The sequence below is a fragment of the Sturnus vulgaris genome, chromosome 12 (assembly GCF_052056855.1).
Source record: "Sturnus vulgaris isolate bStuVul1 chromosome 12, bStuVul1.hap1, whole genome shotgun sequence".
Lineage (NCBI taxonomy): Eukaryota > Metazoa > Chordata > Aves > Passeriformes > Sturnidae > Sturnus > Sturnus vulgaris.
In genome coordinates, this window is record NC_142254.1 from 9348576 (window position 1) to 9355000 (window position 6425).

Genomic DNA, 6425 nt, shown 5'->3' on the forward strand with positions numbered 1-6425 from the left:
GTTATCTGTCTGATGTGTGCTCTGGTAGCTGCTTTGTCACTACATAAGTCAAGGGCTCATTGTGCTAGGTGTTGTAATTACCCACAGGAAGATGGTCCTTATGCAAAATACCCAGCCATCTAAATGCAAACCAGAGTAGAGCTTCAACTTTTTATATTTTGAGTTGTTTTTGCTCAGAATATTTTCTTGCATCTTTACCTAAATGTATTTTCAGTGATTCAAAATGTGATTTACATCAGCTCTCTGTAAAAATCTGTAGCTTTTAACACTTAGATGGTTTTGTTTGTCCATATATTTGTGCTTGTGTTATCTGTCATATGGCTGGGTTAAAAATAAATGAAATACAGAGTAAATAGAAAGTGCAGCCCTGCATGGGGTTGCTGTTATGTTTATGTGCAGTGAGACAAGTTCTTTCAGGGACCACCAGTTCCCTGAGACTGTCACTGTGCCCAGCATTTCTGAGAAGCAATTAATATATTCATTTTGTGCTTATACAAATTCAAGAGTTTAGAGTGATGGGGCAGAACCTAGCTGAGGCAGGCTAGGACTGAGCTGGTGGTGGTACAGTGTTTACCAGCCAAAGACCAGGGATCTCCTTTCTTAGATGTTTCTGAGAGAACAAAATCATGTCTGTGCTTTATTTACATTGTTTATATTCTTTTAGAATATCATATGTCAGCCTTTTTTTGGATGTGATTCCTCTGAGGTAATTTGAACCTTTATTTTAATTATTTAATAATTTTGGACTTTTTGTTAAAATTTTTTCTCTCTAGTCAGTGCTAATTATTGATGCTTTAATCCTGATACTATACACTGCACTGTGACGCAGACATTGAAAAAATTATTTAATGTAGTGAAGAAAAGAATGAAGGTCTAGTGAGATATGAATGTTTAATGAAAGGAGACTGTTGCAATTCAGATAAACATAATGAGTGATTTAATGTACATGAGAAGTGAATATGGTCTCATTTATATATTTGCTGTCATATAAGCCAGTAAAAACTACTAGCTTTAAAAAGAGTGGGTAATTTTTACTAAATAAGTGGAAACTATGTGCATAGTCAGTAATTGCTATTCTCATCATAGCAGCAAAGTTAAAATATGTAGTATTACTTTGGGGATGCTGTTTTGGATGAAAGAATGCTGTGTTTCAAGGCTAGCGGAAAGTATGATTAATGCTGTAGAAATGAAGTATTTTGATGTTTTTATGTGTGGAGTTGCTGCCATACCACTATAAAGACTTAGTCCTGGGTTGTAAATGAGCTTGAGCTCTACAGTTCCTTGTATAAAATCCTTAAAGGTCATGTCCCTTTTAGAAGTTTTATTTCTAAAAGTAATGGAGCAGAAATAGCTTCCTATTTCAAATCTTTCCAGCAGAGGCAAATGCTGGATGCAGATGCAGCTGGGTTCCATGGCAGTTCTGTTTTTACTGACACAGTTTGCTCTGGGGTACTTGCCTGTTTTCTTTCTGATTCCTGCCCTGTTTAGTTGCTGGTTTACAGCTGCTGCCCCAGCTACTTACATGCAGGTGGCTGTGTACAACTGACGTGGAGAAATGACAAATGCAGTTTCAGTTTAAACAGTGGTGTTTTATGAGATGATCTGCTGGTTTCTGGGTTTCTTCCCTTTGGGAAGAATGGAATCATTGAAAATTTACCTTCTATCCAAAAGGAAGGATCATACTCTGAGCTAGGTTGTACTGGAAGGCTTTTAGTGCAGCAAGGTTCTGATGAAGTCAGAATGAGGTGATGCAGAGATAAAAGATTTGCAATCCAAAAGCACAAGATAGAAAATAAAAGATAATGACACCGTCATTATCAGAAATGAAATGAAGGTTGTTAAATTGAAGGGCTTTATGAGAAGAAGCAAGAACAGGAATGAAGTTAGGAACAGAAGACCAGTGGAGCATGACTTTGGCCTGGAAGCAAGACCTAGCTTAACTACCTGAGAAGAGGTGGTACAGAAAGTTGACTTGATCATTCCTTGTTCTTAGTGATTTTTTTTCTCTGAGAAGCTGTTGTGAATAACTCTACATTTGTCAATTACACAATTTGTTTGGAGAGATTACAGTGATATTTCATAGTGATATCTTTCCACTTTTATCAAGCTTTTAAAAAATCACATTTAATGCTGAAAATAACGCACGAAGCAATTGAAAAGAAATATTCTTGAAAGATGCAAGGCATTCAGGACACCAGATGAGAACAGTGGTGTGTAGCAATCTTTCTTTTTTCCTGTGAAATGTGTTGGAAATCTTCACCACAGTGGGGTATTTCAAAGTCCAGGTTTATAAAGCTATTGTTTGCAATGCAAATGTGGAAACCAACCTTGTCAGTTTTCACTCCAGTTCTGCTCTGCAGCGTAGAATCCAGGAGAGCTTTGGAAACCCATAGCTAACATTGTAATGGTGTATGGCTTTACCACAGTGTGAATTCCTTTTAATGTCAGTTTCTCTATGGGGGATTAGCCACCACAGATGTCACAGATCCTGGGAATATCTTCCATGATAAAAAAAGGAAAGCTGGCATCTCAACTGTCATTTAATAATCTACAGACTCGTTAATTTATGTTTTATGATATTTGATACCTACAGATACAACAAACCTGTTCTTCAAGTGCTTGCTGGTTTGATTGCAAAATGTGTGTTAATTTATGTTCTTGTAGAACAGTTAGATTATAAAATGCCACGTTGTCTTTGCTTTGAATTTTTAACACACTAGTGGATGAATCAGTAGTGCTGATTTTCCTGTTATATATGTATATATATAATATTGCATATTTATGCAAGCCTCTTTGACTAATAACTTCTCCCTGCCTTTTCTCTCTATGCCATGTGTAGTGTTAGTCTAAAATGCTGGTTAAGGTCAAAATAAGTTTATGCCAGTTAAAAACAGCCATATGGAAAGTTCCAGCCCTGAGCCCCATAAGCTATGAGGGAGGAATTTATGGCCTCGCAATGCTCCCAGTGCTTCTCTTTAATTAACTACTCTAAGCATCCTAAAATTCTCAACAGCAATCTGCCTGACAACAGGGAGCCCTCTAGATCTGTATATAGTAGTAATCACTCTGCCCAACAGTATCCTACATAGATGGGTATATCAGGTGTTCTGTGACCTCCAGAAAACTGTCACACTTCTTTGTTCTGCACGGAAGATGTGGAAAATAAGTTGATTCAATTGTTTTGCTGTTATTTAAGGAAAGCATATCCCACATTCTACTTTACTAATTTTACTTGTAGAAGCATGTTTGTTTCTCTGTTTTTAAGAAACTGTCAAAAAGACAGGATTCCACAATCCTTTTGGGAGTGTAAACACATGTATTTCTCTTTTATGAAATGTTTTTCTTTTCTATTGAGTTTCCATATTCTTTGCTTCAAAAGAAGGACACTTAGATATCCTCTGGAGGAAGAGAGACAAGTGTGACACCAGACAGTATTTAATCCTGTCAAAAAGAAGATCTGCTCAAGATCTGTGATTTGGCTTTTTTTATATCTATCTGTTCTTTTATTATAAATGACTGGCTCTTATTATGATCCAGCTCTCCATATATTGCTACCTGCAAACTTTATTAGTATTTATGTATTTTCTTTTTTGTCAGGGTTAAAAACATGAAAAACCACTGACCACAGATTCATCTCATCTTAATAATGATTTGGTTTTTAATTCACTTGTGTTTGCCTATTTAGTTCTAATTAAGAATTGGAATTAAGAATAGTTATTCATCAAAAATCTTACAGAAATCGAAGTGCTTTATGTCTGTGCCTCTCACCTTCTTCAACCAAGTTTTCATTAATAGAAGAGACTAAGTAAATCTCATGTAACCTTTATGATTTCTTCCAAGCTGCCTTTGATTAGGAGATATTTACCTGTAAAATTTTCTCAAAATTTTCTTCATTCAAATCTTTAAAATTCTGGAAAAAGCTCTTTTGTAATAACGACAAAAGTATTATTAGGCATGAGGCAGCTGTTATCTATTTTTATAATGATTTATATACAGGGACTTTAGTGTATTGCTTTCTGGGACAAACTGACTGTGCTGGGACACTAATTCCCTCACAGAACTTAGGGGAAGGTGCAGCACTTAGTGAGGTTTTAGGTGAATATTTTCGGGATTAACTTGTACTGTGCTTTGTGCTAGTAGATGATCTGCTTCCAAACTAACCAATTTAGAGCAATACATGATTGCAGAAATTGTATTAGGAATATATCTAAAGGGTGAAAGGTTTTGGGGACAATTACAAAAAGGTACAAAAAATTAAATCTCCTTGATAATTGAAATCCTAATGTGTGTTTGTTGCTACAATGGTACTAAAAATAATTACATCTACTTCTGTGAAATAATATTACTGTCTTTGCTTCCAAGTTTTCTCATTGTCAGAGGTAAGTACTGATCAATTCATTATTGTGGAAAAAATGCCTGGAAATAATATGGCCTTTGGAAAATTAAGGTATATTGCTTTTCATCTTATTGGGTGAGAGAATGTTTTTTGTTTAAAGAAACAAGTGAAACATGTCTGAGTTACAGTTCAAGTTACTTTAAAATCTTTGTCTTGTTAGCTTGTATTTCTTTCTTTTTGAAGCCAAGTCCCAAATCGTCATTTCTTCTTTTACCTGTGTGCTGACCCTGTCATTACACTGATGAACCCCTGATGTATCTGTCACCTTTTTTGATACTCACCAGAATGGGTTAGGGTCTCAGGTGAGGATGGATTCACAGAATCATGAACCATCTCAATTTGAAGTGACCCAAAAGCATCGTCAAGTCCAACTCCCTGCTCCTCACAAGACTACCTAAATATGTATGAGAGAATTTCTGCAGCTACAAAGGCAGTTAGACATCTGACTGAAAATCAGTATTAACTGAATACTTCACTCCCTTTCTACCTTTGAAAATCTCACTGTATAATAATATTTCCCTCTGGAGCTGTCTGAATAAGAAAGATAACAGATGTCTATGTATTGTGATTGCTTACCCAAGACATTGCTGTGTAAATCTAGTAAGTGAGGATCAAGATACTTTGTGATATGCTGTACCATGTCAAAACAGTGGCTAAATCTTTTCACTGAAGTGGTGATTAAGAAATTTATATTTAATCCAAATAGTCCCCAAGTGCCACTACAAAGAAGTAAGACTTAATTGCATTATTGTTTGTGACATATATTGTATGCAGTACAAGTCAGTATAACATGCATTATATAAAGATTTTCAGTATCAGCTTTATTAATTGAGAGTTGAAAAATTCTGGTGTATTAATGTGCTAAATACATTTCTGCATTCTGAACTTCTATGTACTTTGACTTAACAGTGACTCTAACAAGGGTGGCATTAATAGAAAGATTAATATTTTGCTGGTTTCTGAATTTCCAAGTATATACAACCACTGTTTCTGCTTACTTCAACAAAAGAGGACAGGTTCAGTAAAAGATGGAGTGTCTAAGGAAAATGAACATGCAGACTGGTTGTATGAACAGAAATTCAGTAAAGTGCTCACATGTCCCCATCCCAGTGGCTTTCAATGAAACATTTCCACCTGTGAATATCTATATTGCTTAGGAAAGTGAGATTGAGCCACACTGACACTTCGGAATTTTAGTGCCTTTGTAGCCCCTATATGTGTACTTGAGTTAATCTTCAGTAGCAGCAGAGGCAAGGATGTCATATATGGGGCAAGGAGCAGCAGCCAAAGTGTGTGTCCATTAAATGGATTATATCTCATTTTGTAGTCCTCAGTATAGTTAGTGCCAGGTGACTTTAGCAATGTTTTTAACTGGGTCCATGAGATTAATTCTAGCAAAAGCCCATCTAATTCTGCTGTCATCTTTGCTATGCATGCCTGCCATTTGACTCAAATCAGTGCAGTTCTTGTGAAAATGTTATTTCAGGCCTGTCAGATGAGAGACATATGCTTTGATGTGACCATATGATTGTGGGTGACATATTTGTGGCTCAAACCTGACAAGAGCTAAGTTTTGCTCACAAAATAGGTAAGAATAAACTGTATTTTAGTCATGTGAATCATGACAAAGTGTCAAAAATAAGCTGAAGGATGTGCATACCTGGTCATAAAGTTCCTGAACTAGATTGCTGGAGGCTGGGAGTTTAGTAGACTGAAGAACCACTGTATGGGATGAGCTCAGCTGCTCAGAGCATGGTCCTAATAATGCCAAGGTTGTGGGTTTGATCCTGCATGGATTGTTGAGTTAGGAGCTAGACATGATCTTTGTGGGTTCCTTCAAACTCAGACTGTTCTGTGACTGCTCTGTCCTTACACGGATCCCCAGGCTCCTGCTACTCACTGCTCGCAGAGACTGCATGGGCTGTGGCTCAGATCATTGAACTCATCCCTTATCATCACACACATCAGTGCTTTGCTGGCTCTGGGTCACACTGCTACATACCTCCCTATATAGCTTAGATCTCTTTTT